The sequence below is a fragment of the Chamaea fasciata genome, unplaced genomic scaffold (assembly GCF_029207755.1).
Source record: "Chamaea fasciata isolate MVZ Bird 193981 ecotype frontalis unplaced genomic scaffold, bChaFas1.0.hap1 SCAF_1, whole genome shotgun sequence".
Classification (NCBI taxonomy): Eukaryota; Metazoa; Chordata; class Aves; order Passeriformes; family Sylviidae; genus Chamaea; species Chamaea fasciata.
Genome location: NW_027094086.1, coordinates 82,396,247 through 82,409,969, shown reverse-complemented (window position 1 = coordinate 82,409,969; position 13,723 = coordinate 82,396,247). Strand labels below are relative to the sequence as shown.

The 13,723-nt window shown below is 40.2% G+C and overlaps 1 protein-coding gene across 2 annotated transcripts in view; it reads right to left on the bottom strand.

The window, feature by feature from the left end:
• The window catches only part of CDH20 (cadherin 20), a 118,944-nt gene that overhangs the window by 51,135 nt on the left and 54,086 nt on the right, over positions 1 to 13,723 (bottom strand). Inside the window, exon 1 of one of the 2 annotated variants that reach the window (XM_066186633.1) lies at positions 2,666 to 2,719. The exons of the other annotated variant lie outside the window; for it this stretch is intronic. The gene's annotated coding sequence lies outside the window, so the exon portion shown is untranslated. Of the gene's footprint in view, positions 1 to 2,665; positions 2,720 to 13,723 lie in introns of those variants that run through there. 2 annotated transcript variants of the gene reach the window in all.

The following is a 13,723-nucleotide window of genomic DNA, read 5'->3' as shown; positions in this document are numbered from 1 at the left end:
AAGTCTCTAGATTTCTACAGACTTTGCTCAGGGTAAATCTTACTTGCTTGGCTCATTTGCACCTCCCAGGGTACTTCAGTAAGAATATTCAGGTGAGCAGAGCCATGAAGATATGGCCTACAGTTCTGCAGGGGCAATTAAAAGACATAAAAGAATTACAACACCTACCTATATACTTTGTAGGTACACCTGTAGGTTTGGCATTGAAATGGCAGAATTAAATGCCTATATTATATCATTAGCCTGTTAAGTGTCTCATTACCAACAATGAATAACGGCAGGCACAAAATATGTCTGAAGAAACTAAAATTTTATTCAGATACTATTTCTACTACTGTGACATTCCTGGGGAGGGATGTGCAATATAAATTCATAGTATTACCTGTCAAAAATCTATCACCTCTTCTCCAGCCCCTAGAATATCTTTCCTGCAAGAAATATTTTTCTTCCAACCACATGATAATAAGCAAAATAAAATTTTCTACCTTTAAATGCCAGAATGATCTCCAATTGCATAATAAAAGGGGACTGGGTTTCTAAATATTTCACTCAAGTAAAATTAAATAGTACAATATAATGTTATATAATATACCATAAAGTGATGTAACATAATGCAATATGATATGACAATTTCCATATGACATATGGAAAGCACAGTGCCCATTTTACCTAGGAGATGTGGCATGCTTATGAAAATGCATTACTTGTTAATATCAGGAAGGGCAAACCGAAAATTCATGCAGCTCACGTCCCTAAGTGCTTGGACAGTTCTAAGGCAGGGGCATCTTTATATCTACAGTTTATGATGCACTGAAGAAATTATCAGATTTGATTCAATCAGTTGCTGATAATTTCTAGTTAAATATTGAAGGTAGAGTAAAAAAACAGTGAATATGATGGACTTGGGAAGCCTCAGCAAACAGCTGCATTTTTAGAGGATTTAAATAGAGAAGTGGTATCTTGCAAAACTGATATAGAGAGAGCATTGCAGTCTGCTGGAGTGACACAGAGATGTGGAGGACTGAGTTGCCCTAGTTCTGCACACAGGCAGCCTCAAGCACCACCAGCAAAGGCTGAAGCAAAGACATTCCTGCATTACTTGTTGAGCTGTGGTTTTTCCACTACACCCACTCTGCCTGCCTGCACTTCCCACCTGCTCCAGGTGGCAGAGACCATACCTGGGATCCCAGCCTTGACAAACACCTACAAATGGCTGTGGGCAACCAGTGGGTGCATGGCTTGCCCCCTCTTCAACCATTCCAAAAGAGAGACTAAAGACCCTGTAGTGCCTGTCCTGGACAGAAGCTCTGCAGAGTTTGTACACCAAAAATCAGGTAGAGGAAAGTCTCTGTCCCATGGCCTGCAGAAGCTCTTCTTGCTCTGGTCTAGAGAGGTCTCAGAGACCCCCTGATAGAGTGCCACCCCACTGCGTGAGGAGTGTAGCTGGCTGGGAAACTGGAGGGATGGCCCCAGTGAAGCAGCAAAATAATCACTGCTTCTCATGCAGCGTCAGAGGCAGCAGGAGGAAAGGGAGGATTTCCCCATGCATGGGGACCAGACTGCTTTGCTTGCAGATGATTTTAATAGGCATTTACCCACCTTTGCAGCCTTAAAAAAAAAAAAAAAAAGCAGGAGTTTATTCTTTAATGATAATCCGCACACAACATTAATTTCAGAGTGGACTCTGTAGCAGTAGTTCCCGGTCATTTTGTTATAAAGAAAAGCTGAGTAAACTAGGAAAATGTAAACAATGTTACTTGGAAAAAAATATGTCAAGGACAAAAAAACTTTTGATTTCTGGTTTAGTATTCATTCAGTATTTCAAGAAAAAACATAGCGTCTGTCCAATGTTATTAATTAGCATGAACTCCATTCACTGTAACTCTTCTTTCTCTTCAAAAAAAATTCCCCCATTTTCTTTTTCCTCATAAGGCCCATTTCAAAACAGCTTGTGTTGTTTCTGATGCAATACTATATCAATCTGATTATATTGTACATAATAAGATATGCCCCCAGAGCACTGCATGGATTTTTATTTAGAAGGACACCTTTGATGTTGTGTGAACTAGGAAATTTTAAAATTCTACTGAAATAAAAATGAAATTCTGTGTCACTGTAATCAATCTTGATCCACCCTAGAAGTCTGGGCTCTGCATAAGTGCCAGTCTAATCTACTTCCAAATATAAGCTTCCAACTAGACAGTCAAGAGACGCAGATTAGCTGTTTGAACAGGAATTTTCTGAAAGCACAAATAGAAATTTATGTTCCCAATGCCTATTTTACAAATCTTCCTTTCAATTAGGATAGTTTTACAACAAGTTTAAGAATAATTTGTCCATGTCACTGTCCCTTTCCAGTAATGCCCAGGTCTGAACTTCCAGTCTCCTTGAACAGACTATGAAGGAGCAAACAATGGAATTATTCCAAGCCTCTTACACGGATACCAATGAATGCAACAGCTACCAGATATTTCTGAAGCACTGTCTCAGACAGCTTGTCCACATATTAGAGAACATAGCATATTAATTGTTTCTTACCAACACAAAAATACAGTGCTTTTCAAGTCTTTCCTGGTTTTGAGCAATCCACTGCATATAGCAGGAAGCAACAGAGAAGTTGTACTTTATCCCACTGAGAAAAATAAATCGTAATATTACAACATACCTTTCACTGTGTTTGCATTTCTCTGTTCTGTCATTTGCTACTGCAGCTCAGTTTACACACTGCATTTCTCTTGTGCTCTTCTGGGCAGTGTGTGCAACAGGTTGCCTCAGCAGCTCTGCCCTCTTTTTAACATAACCCACTCCAAAGAACAAGTCTGGTTTGTACTACAGCATGCAGCAACTTTCAGGAAAAAGAAAAGACATCATCACAGACCAATCAGACACTTTTTGTCTGACAATCTAGCCTCTTTCTCAACTGATGCACCAGTGTGTGAATGGGACCAGTAATCCAGGAGGTGAGGTATACAGACACCATTCACTGGAAACGAGGCTGGGAGAACACAAGCTACACGAGTGGAAACAATAGCAAACGTTTCATGTTGAGGTGGCTGGGGATGAATAATGCATGTGTTGGGGAAACAGTTGTCCCATTCTGGTGTGGAAGGCGTGGTAAGAGTGGGCGTGAGAGGTACTTCCCTGATCATGTTAGCATTTCTAATTAAAATCATCATCTGCACAGACCCAGAAGATGCTGTAGGATGAGAAAACAATGTGCAAACTTCCAAGGGGGGCCAAATTTCTGTTACATGGACCCACAGAAGAAGTAGCTTAGATGCAAATACAGTATCTTATGTAGGCAAGCAGGCATTCAGAAGTGAAACCGAAGGGCCAAGAGAAATCTTAGCAGGTGACATGTTTTGATCTGGTATTGTTTAGATACACCATACAAATGAATGCTTCATCTCAGAAAAGCCACTCTTTCAAATTATTGTTAATTAAGCAGTAATCCCTGAGAAATGTGTCATTGCCATCAGTTAGGAGCAACTTTATTATGCTTTCCCCAGGCTATTAATGCTCAAACACAATGGTCATTAATTGCAGTAAGAACTAATTTCCCAGGAATTACACGTGCACTTTCTAACTATTTGGTGGCACAGTTTTTGCTTTTAAACATTGTTTTTTTCAACTTGTCTAGCTAGAGCATTTGTCAGTCATAAAAAATTATTCTCTAATCGTCCTGCACAGAAATTACCATTAACAAAAAGAAAGCTGATCTTTGCTACTTTCGTACATTATTAATTTTTTGTCACAGACAACAACAGCAAAGGTTATAATCCCTATAAACAATGCATCAGCTCTAAGTTCAGCAAAAGCTAGCAAATGCATTTTCAATCAGTGCAGTGAGCTTTGGATAGGTCTTGACAGTTTCTTTAAAAACAAGCAGGGGATGTGCTGTTTTTTAAGTTTACATTACAGTTCTTCTTCTGCAATATGTTATTAATGCAATAAGAAATCATTTCTGGGATGCCAATGACCAAACTTTGACATTTCTTCCTGTAAGATGTTTTCAATGTAGACAAATTAGGTGGCCATAAGAATTATTTTATTGAGCATAAGAATTATTTTATTAAGCATTGTTAAAGGGATAAATTGAGAAAACTAATCTGGAGGCATGGGAAAAAAAATCTACCTGGAATTTAAAGTGATTTTCTCCACACTTTTCCCCTCAGCTTGGGAGCACAGTATAAGGAAAAAGCCTTAAAGAATAGCTGCCATTGTCATTGCATTTAAAAAGCATTCACATGACAATTTAAAAAGAACTGCCATTTCAGCTATTTCTTAAATAACCTCTTTCTTCCTCCATAATCATGGAATATATTTCTTTCACCTTTTGACTAGCACTTTGGTTTTTTTTTAATAAACTTACACACTCATTTTGCAGGAAATTATATTTTAAAATACTTCTCAGAGGTGTTTTATCATAACACTTTCATTTGGGTTGAATTAATGTTGAATCCTGATTTTCAGAAATAGAAGGAGAGGAAGAGAGGGAGAGAAAGAGAAAAGAAAAAAAGCTTGGCTTTTACCCCAGCTCCAAAACACACTTATCTTCAATTCGCATTTCTAAATCAATCTGAGCATAACCTTTATCTGTAATAACAGAATTATTCTGATACTTCTGAAACACAGACGGCAGCAATGTAGTTATCTGCTGGACTAGCCAGTCAAGAGTTTTTTCCCCATTCTCCTCACCAGTGCACAGTTTGTTTTCAAGCCTTCAATGTCAGTCCTCGCTTCACAGTTTTTATTCCTTTTTCTTTTTTTCTAGGTCCTTCTCTCTATCTTTTCCCCATTAAGATGCGAATGGGCTGGTACCTCAGCCAATATGTCTATACATGCCTGAATAGACTTGCAGAAAAGCAGGGTCTCCTTTTGTCTGGGCCCGTAAGGCTGTATGTCATTCCACACCAAAAGGCAAGGGCTCCTCTCTCTGTGGGAGATTTCCAATAATTGCCAGAACAAATTAAACTGGGGCTTATCTGTTCCTCTCCCTTTTCAGCTTGAAAATGGAGGAACAAGACCCATTTTAGCTGGTGACAATGTAGCATAGAAATAGATTGGATACAGCTTATGTGAAGTCCTGCTGTAGATAGTAGGGGCAGGACACTGCTTTGAGGAGTGAGGTGATGTTGTGCTACATGGACTCCGTGGATCCTTCTGATCTGACAAATAGGAAATGAGTTGGGAGGTTAAGAGCAGTCTATCTAGTTACCATTGTCACAAGTGAAGGACTATTCCTGACAATACATCTTGATGTGGCACTCAGGGACATGGTTTAGTGGTGGACTTGGCGTGTAGGTTGATGGTTGGACTTGATGATCTTAGAGGTCTTTTCCGACATAACCATTCTATGTTTCTATACTGGAGTGGACTGGGCAGCCCAGAAACACAGAACTGACTGCAAGTATGTAGGCAGGTTTTGAAAAAAAAAAAGAAAAAAAAAATTAAGTGCACAATAAATTCTGGATATTCCCTGAAAAAAACACAGCTCCTTCCCTGCCTTTGCCCCCCACCACTTAAATCTTGTGTCTCAGTCTATGTGAAAGCCTCACAAAATACAGACTTAACCTGTGACAGATCAATGGGGAGAGTTCTTCCTTGTCTCTGCAGTGAGTATTTGGAAGTCTTGGGCTGAAAAGACTGTATTAAGAGATAGTATAGTTATCAGACACAAATTTTCTGTAGCAAAGAGCTGTCATCTTCCTTTGCAGATGAGGTAAAATGAGCTCAAAGTGCTTTCTCCAGGCAAAGCCAGACTGGAAACCACACAAAGGAATGAATTCTTTGACAGTATCTGACAGATGGAAATCTCAAGCATCAGATTTGAAAGGGACCCTTAATTCTTGGGGCTGCTGAATGCCAATGAGAAATATGATCTTCTCTTGACCAACATGATGACTGCTATCAAATGAGAATATGTCAAACGCCTTTCAACACCCTGTTGTCAGTCAAGCTCTAAAAAGCCATCATTCACTGTAAACTATCTTCTCAACTACCACTCTGCCTTGTTCAGAGTCCTTCAGCCACAAAGTCAGTGAGAAATTAATAGAGAAAAAAACTCCAGCAGTTCTTAGAGCTGTCAGCTTTCTAGCTTTTTCTCGCAAGCTCTCATGTTCCTGACCTGTGTCAGAAAATCAAGAATGAAGTTGTGACACAGTAATTAACGAAGACCAGAGGAGGTAACTTCATGTTACTGGAACTGGATGGAACATCTCTTAGTAAGGTCACCCTTGTGTCCTATCATGGAACACCAGACAGAAGAGATCACCAACTCCCTCTCTGCTTCCCTGTCATGAGGAAGGTGTTGACAGCAATGAGGTCACACCACTGTCTCCCCTTCTCTAAGCTGAACAAACCCAGTATCCTCAGCCACTCCTCCTAAGTCATGCCCTTTACTCCTTTCACCATCTTAGTTGCCCTCCTTTGAACACATGCTAATATTTTAATATTATATTATATTATGGAGCCAAAACTGCACACTGTACCAGAGGTGAAGTCATGCCAATTTTGAGTTGTAGAATATTTTCAATAAAACTTGGGACAAATGTTTGCCTAACATAATAAAGTACTAGAGTCTTGCTTTTGTCTTTTATACAGAAGAGTTCATTTTAGCAGGACACACAAAAAGCAAAAACCTAGAAAAAGAAGTGAAAACATTGGGGAAAAACCAGATAGATTGAAAAAAAGTAAAAGGCAAAGTCATATTTTCAATTTATAATGTCAATCGCAAAAGTGCCCCATTGACCTTTATAACTTCAGTAACTTGTGAATCTAAAATAAGTAATTTTGTTTACTAAATAGTCCATAACTAAAATAATTACCTAAGGCACTGTAACACGGGGTCCATGGGTGGTAGACAGACATAGGACACAGGCCTCTTCTGAGTCCTGGACAACAGCCAGTTTATCATTCCAAGCTCTTTTTTATAGCCAGTTTGAATTTCCCAGGCTTGGGAAACTTATTGGTTGTAAATCTCTTCACCACCCAGATCTCTGGCCGGTGGTGTATCCAGGGCTTAGATGAGGTCAGGACACTGAGGTCTTTGTTCCCCTAGGGATTTCTAGAACAAGCCTGGTCAGCCAAATTTGGTCCATTATGATCAGATTCATTATATCCAGCTGTAAAACAGCTGCAGATTGCTACAAGACGGAATAATTTTATATAAATTTTAAGAGTCTCTGGAGGAAGTTATGCAAAATTCAAAATAGGTTTACTCTCGATTAGGTATGCAAGAAAAAAAAAATTAGCACTGTCTAAGTTTTACAGTGTGATGTTTAGTTCTACAATCTGTGAACTGTCAGCAAAATGGAAATGGCACATCCATTATAAATTCACTTTTTTATAGTCATAAGTCTGAGAATTCAACTTTTTCAGAAGCCCGGATTTCAGGGAGTCTTCAGTATTTTAGTCCCATGCATTCTCGTTACCAGCTATTCTTTTTGGTTGGGTCACATATGAGTGAGTCACCATCCAATGGACAAATGCTCACATTTGAAAAGGGTTTTTTAGGGTGGAGACAGAACTCAGCTTTCACTGTTTTGGACCTGAAACCACAGCAAACCTACATTGCTGCCATGAAAATATGATCAATTTCAACCATTATTTATTGTCTAGAAACATTTATTACCTAGGAGGTGTCAGTAAAAGGTATTCCATGCCTATAATGTGGGGTAGATTGTCATCAGTCTTAATTAGAGCCATGCTGGAGAAAACTTATTATGGAATAAAACTGTTCTTTCTTTTTACAAACAGACAAATGAAAGAATGAAAATAAACTTTTGCAGAAATATGAACATAGAAGAGTAATTGCATGTCAGGTTGAAGTTATGGATGATCTCTAAAGTGGTTGCCAATGCAAAGTGAAGAAGAGACAGCACTAATGGGAGGAATTAGTATCCATCCGCCTACCCACTGGTGACCCCTCTTCAGAGCCTTGGGAAATGAGGGCTGACTTTGCTGGTTGTGACACTGAATCTGCCTGGTCTGATACTTTAAACATGAACAAAATCAACCACTTAAAAAGGTGCTCTGCCAATCAGCTGCGAGGCTGGGCGGGGAACAAAACTTTCCCTAACCAATTACAGCAGGATTGACATCGGTTGGACCTTTATTGTCTCACTGTGGCTGCCACTAAAGGATTAAAAAGCCCTGCTGTAGTCACAGTGAGTGAAGAGGGGCCACAAGCAAGTTTGTGTGGGTGGGCTGGTGGCTGCCCTGCTGCTCCTCATCCTTAAAGGCAGACAGTCCTGCCTGAGGGCTCCTTGGCTAGGGGCTTTCCTCCATTCTAGTAGTCCTGGGAGAAGATGGCAGGTGCCCCTGCAACAAGGCAGCACCTCCAGCTGGGTCAGAGAAGACAAGTGGAAGAGGAAACAGTGCCTTACTCACCCGTTTGCCACTTCCCCTTGTTGCTGATGGCTCAGATAATTTCTTACAGTCTTTCCCACCACAAACTGGAGACTATGCCTCCAGTAAAGGAGCTTCTGTTGGGATTGAAGCAGGGGATCTGTTCAGGACTGTATGGTGAGCAGCAGCCTTTAGTGCAATAGTAGGTGGTGCTGAAGGATTGTAGCTTTCCTGCTCTCATGACTGAGCTGCATGTCTCAGTCAGCAGCTCCATACAACTACTTAGTTTATCAACAGTTTGGGCTGGTAATTACTGTTGAATATCAGGCCAAAGAGGCTTGGCCTTTCCTTGATAGGACAAGGTAATCCCCAGTTTATTGAGGACTGCCGGTTCTGCTGTTTGATGCACTGGGGCAGCAATGATACCAGGTTGATCTCCACAGCCTTTGTGCTGCCAGCCTCATGCTCAGAGCCAGAGCACTCCGAAGGCCATTGCAGCTGCTCAAGTTTTTTTTTCATGCACTCTTATCAACTTTTTCCTGATTCAGCAAACCTCCAGTGCCCAAACAGAAACAGACTGCTTCCTAGTTTCGACCTGCAGTAGCTTTTGAGCACTCATGTCACTCTGGGTTATGATTCCTCATGTTTTTAAAAGCCGTGGAAGGGCTGGAAAAAGTAGTAATTGGGAGATTCCTGAGGAATGTCCACTTGCCACAGAAACTTCTTGGTAATTCTGAAGATAGGGTCCTTTTTCCTGAAGAGGACATTAAAATAAATTCTTGCTTATTTGAGGCTAATAAAAGATGCAGTAGTCCGTTCAACAAGAGCAGTAGTGAAATCTTCTGTCTCCTTTCCAAATACCAAATCAGTTTAATGACATGTGCAAGGCACTGTGCAAAACCCCATCAGTGGATGCTGGATTTCTGCTAATACCTTCTGTCTAAGTAAATTCCCCTTATTGTTTCATCTGTGTGTGGCAGTCATCTTCAGTGCCTACCCTGGACTGTTTGAGGGTGTACGTCCTCTTTCACTGCTGCTCTGCTTTATTTCAAATGTGGTCTGGGGAGAAATGAAATGATTCTCGCCCATGTAAAATACTGATGAAAAATTTTAGAATTTGAATGTTAATTATTAATCACTTGTAGTACTACATATACTAATGTTTTCCTCAAATTATAGTGTACCCTCCTGAACCATAAACATGTTAAAGAGCTGTGGTTCCTTAAAAAAATTTGGCACAGAACTCAAATGAATCTCACCAAAGAGGTAGGATTAAAACCAGGTTTTGTGAATAGAGAATCACTTCATCACCTAGGGAAAAGTTTAGAAAAGGAAACAACATAGAGCTCAGAAATGTGTGTTGTTGATGGCTTATAGTGTGCCACGAAGCCTTTACATCAGACAGAGCACAATTCAGAGCCAGCTACTAAAGCTCATCACCATATGCACAGCAAAGACATTGGAATCTCTGCTGAGCACAGGGCTGCTTTACACCAGCTCACGATTACCCTACAGGCTGTCCAGCCTGATTAACTACGGTCATCAACAAAAATAGTGGCTGGAAATTCCTGCAGCTAAATATATCTTTGCCCTGTAAAGCTGTTTTGGGTCTAAATACAAAGTTGTCTGCACAACTGTGTGTAACAATCAACTACAAGCAGCAACCCTTAATGGCTCTGTTCAATGTAAACTGTGCACTTAGGAGTGATTGTGGTGTAATTATAGAAAAATACATTAACAAGTAAAGCTTTAAAGGATAAATGCACCCAAAATCAAATAGTGAGTTGGAAATGATGTTATGAATCTCAGGTAAAGTCAATACAAACTTCAGTCATTTTACATAGGGATGGCAATAAAAAAGCATTCGTAGTAGGTTGCTATGAACATGTTGGTGAATGTTTTGCTATTTTGTTGCTTTTTCTGAGTTCTACTAACAGATGCAATTAAAAGAAAACAGGACTAAGTTCTAAAAAGGAATCTTCTGCAGTGCTAATCACAACAGACTTAATGACTGGCAGCTCTCTGTTTCCAATAGGAGGCAGCTAGGAACTTTCCAGTCAATACAGGGGTATTAATGCTGGAATTTTCATTTCCTCTCAAGCCTGATAGAGCCCAGGGTCAGAGTGAAACAATGGACTACAGGCAGTGAGGTGAGAAAGGATGTTGGATGTTGTCCTGTTGCTAGATGGAAATGTCAGTACGAGTAAATGCATGTGCATGCTTGTGTACCTACATGTACATGGATGTACTTTTTAGTTACACTACTATCCAAGAGGAATCAGCAACTTCCCAAATTTGTGGGAGAAAAGGCAGAGCAGGAAGCTGCTGCTGGCCAGTGGGGAAGTCTTGCCTATGGTACCTTGCATGAACCCAGGACCTTGCTGGCCTTTTCACTTACGGCAACTGGAAAACACAATGATCGCTGCAAGCGGGAGGAGAGTGCAGGCAGCTCAAAACCATTCTATGCTTTTTGGCTGTGACACTGCACTAACATGAAGAAAGTCTGAGGAACTCATCCTCAATTATTTATGTTTGTCTCATCTGCCCAGACGGAAGAACTATGCAGGGTCACAAAACTGTTATCTCGTGTCTCTCATGTCAACAGATGACAGGATTTTTGTTACACAGGAAAATCGTAGATACATACATCTTATGTGACTTGATGCTACACAGCCTGCCTGCACTCTCCAGCAGTACATGAAATATGCAGCCCATGTCAGCTCCTCAAAAGGAGCCTGGCACTTCTTGTGAGCTGCAGTCTCATCAGGAAATAAGATGCTGTAAATCATTAAATCAGCACCAATCAGCCACCTATTGCTGTGCAGAAGAAAGGCTCACTCAACAAACATTCCTAGTAAGAAATAATCAGCAACAATGAGCACTGCATTAATTTCTACATTATCTAACACAGGCTACAGTACCCAAAACCCCCCTCCCCCCATCTCCACTGCTACTGAAACATTAAAATAATGAACAAGCATTAGAATAACATACAAAAAGCTGTTTGCAGTTCTATATTTGGATCAATAATTGTGCACTCATTTAAGGGGCCTCAGAACTGGCAGCTCCCAGAGACATGAAGCATCTAGAGAGAGATTCACTGACCATGTTTTATGTGAAATGCTAGGGATGGTACAGTGGCAGACAACTTTGTTGTGAAAAACCTAGCACCTTATAGCACTTTACTCTCCAGTGTATGTGATTTGAAAACACAATTTCCCCCTATTATAACATGTATTTGCAGGAGGAATTTTCAGTTGAAACAAGCATTTTCCTCCATGCTTCCCATAATAAGTGAAGTCTGTAATTCTTTTCTTTACTGTTGGCTATTGGAGAGGTCAAAGACAAGCAAAGGTAAAAGAATTTCAGGTTCCTCAGGCTGTCTTGCAAACACTAGACACAACCTACTCTGGTCTACAAGCACAAAGTTGCTGCTCTGTAAAGCTAGCCATATGGAAAATTTCTCTTTGACCAAGGAAAGAAGGAATCTGTGCTCGTCTTCCACTAGTAGGTCCTCTTCTGCCCTCTCTACCATCTCACTAAGGTAGACCTTTTCATCTCCCTTGAATTCTCAGTCTGAGCAAGATGAGGGGTTTATGTAGCTTCTTTTGCACCTTTCTCTGGACTCCCCAAACTTTCACACCTCTTCAGTGTGGACACAAATGCTCCTTTCCTTTGCCTCTTTCGAATCTCAGAGTTCACTCGACGTGCAACGCAATGGGGCCAGTGGCCTGTTTCTATAAGGCTGGCATGAAAAGTTAGCTCCCACTCATTTTGCTCACAAGCAACCTCCCTCGGCTCTGCAGATGTTTAAAGGGCTCAGGGATGCCCAGGACTCACTCAGGCAGCAGAAGAGTTGCCTCTGATACACAGCATCTGTATAGCCTGCCATGTTTTGAAGCCTCAAAATTCAGCTGCATATCACATTGCTGGGAGTAATACCAGTTGTATTGTCTACCTAGAGAATAAAGGATTTTTAGCTGGATTTCCCAAAGAAATTGGTGTATAGTATTTTTTTTCTGCCTGTCAGTCCTCATCTAATAAAACTGGAATCCATTTAGCCAATTTCAACCCTATTTGACAGAAAAGATGTTACAGTGTATAGGGAAGAGGATTATCTGCAATATACCCAAAGGACTTTTTTTTTCCACAGAAAATTTTGTATATGCATGCATTTGGTTGAAAGCAAGCTCTTCAAGTATATCTGCTTCTTTGATATGCCACATATACACTGCTTGCATGGTTGTCTAATGGATGTCATCTTTTTAATGTGTATTTACAGACAGTTTAAAATATGCACTGGGATCTTAATTTGGAATGAGAGTGATAGTATGCAATTAAAATCTGAAATGAAATACAGCAGGAACATTGTAGGTTATAATTGCAATTATTACCAGTAAAAAGATGACATGCCTGAGATATGGTCTGTCTATCATTTTGTGAGTGAAAGTTCCTCAAGGAAAGAGCTGCTATTTGTTATAAGGTTGTGCACTGTCAGTAAGAGCGGTCACCTTGATCTTCTCCACTAACATAATAAAGCTAAGTTGAATTGAGTTGAGTCAAGGGAAGAGAAAACCAGGCAGTATCACAGATGACCATGAGTGACACTAGAGTACTTTCTCGAGTTTTAGAAGCTGGTGCCAGCACTGCATCTTTAGCAAACCCTGTGTGGTAAAAGTTAGTGACCTTTTAATGGTGACAGTTATATGAAGTAGTTTGAATAATTACCCATGAAAAGATCCTTTTATATATCTTTACAGACATCCTGCAATGAGATGCTCTTTTGTGGCATTTTCATTTCCATTCTAAACCATATTAACGATTCACAGAGTTGGAGAATCTGATGGGGATGGGGAGGAAAAAAAAAAAAAACCCAAAACAATTTGCTGCTTTCAGTGCTATTGCCTGGAGGCTCTGCCTCAGAAGCAGCCAAGCGCTCTCTGCAGCCATGATGGCTGGGGGCTCCTCACCATAAGCAGGAAATTTGGGGCACCCTTCTCTCACAGTATCTTCTCCATTCCAACTGCTACCAGGCAGATAATGGGGAAAGAACATTGGTAACAGCTGCAAAGAGCAGTAAACAAGATGCAAACAAAACTGCTTAGGAAAATTATCATTTGGTGTTGCTGGCTTTAAAACCTGCATCTGTAAGTTTGCAAATAATTGCTTTTACTTAATTCAGTATACTGCATACTGCAACAGAAAAAATGCAGGAGGGAGGTTGTGGTGAAAATTGGAGAGAAGAAGACTGTGTAACAAGCAAAAGGAGAGACCTTAAAGTTATAAAGCAGTTTAAAACATCAGAGGGGTTTTTTGTTTTGTTTTGTTTTTGTTACAGTTGTTTTCTTTATTCTAGCAGATGTTCAAGGAAATA